Source organism: Cibotium barometz, chromosome 29, assembly GCF_041138505.1.
Source record: "Cibotium barometz isolate CiBa-2024 chromosome 29, ASM4113850v1, whole genome shotgun sequence".
Lineage (NCBI taxonomy): Eukaryota > Viridiplantae > Streptophyta > Polypodiopsida > Cyatheales > Cibotiaceae > Cibotium > Cibotium barometz.
This window is the reverse complement of record NC_141074.1, coordinates 42,687,400-42,687,800: the sequence shown is the minus strand read 5'-3', so window position 1 is coordinate 42,687,800 and position 401 is coordinate 42,687,400.

Sequence of the window (401 nt, the reverse complement as noted above, 5' to 3'; positions counted from 1 at the left end):
TCTTTTGTGCCCATGTGTGTGTGTTTTTCGTGCCGTCATCAATAGCCCCAAGAGGTTTTGAACCCAACACCTCCTGCATGGGACTTCAACACCTTACTACTAGGTTGTGTCTCCATTGGCTACATAATTGGTATTCTACGAGTACATAGTTTTAAAAGGGTTTAGATACATGGAGATTTGATATGCTAACATATATGAAGTTAAATTGCAACCAATTGTTAGTCTCATTGGTTCTCTCTCTCTCTCTCTTTCTCTGTCTCTCTCTCTCTCTCTCTCTCACACACACACACACACACACACACTCACTTTCTCACATGCACTGACTTTTTCACATGCACATGCACACATACACATACACCACGTGCATGGACATGCACACATGCACACATACACATACACCA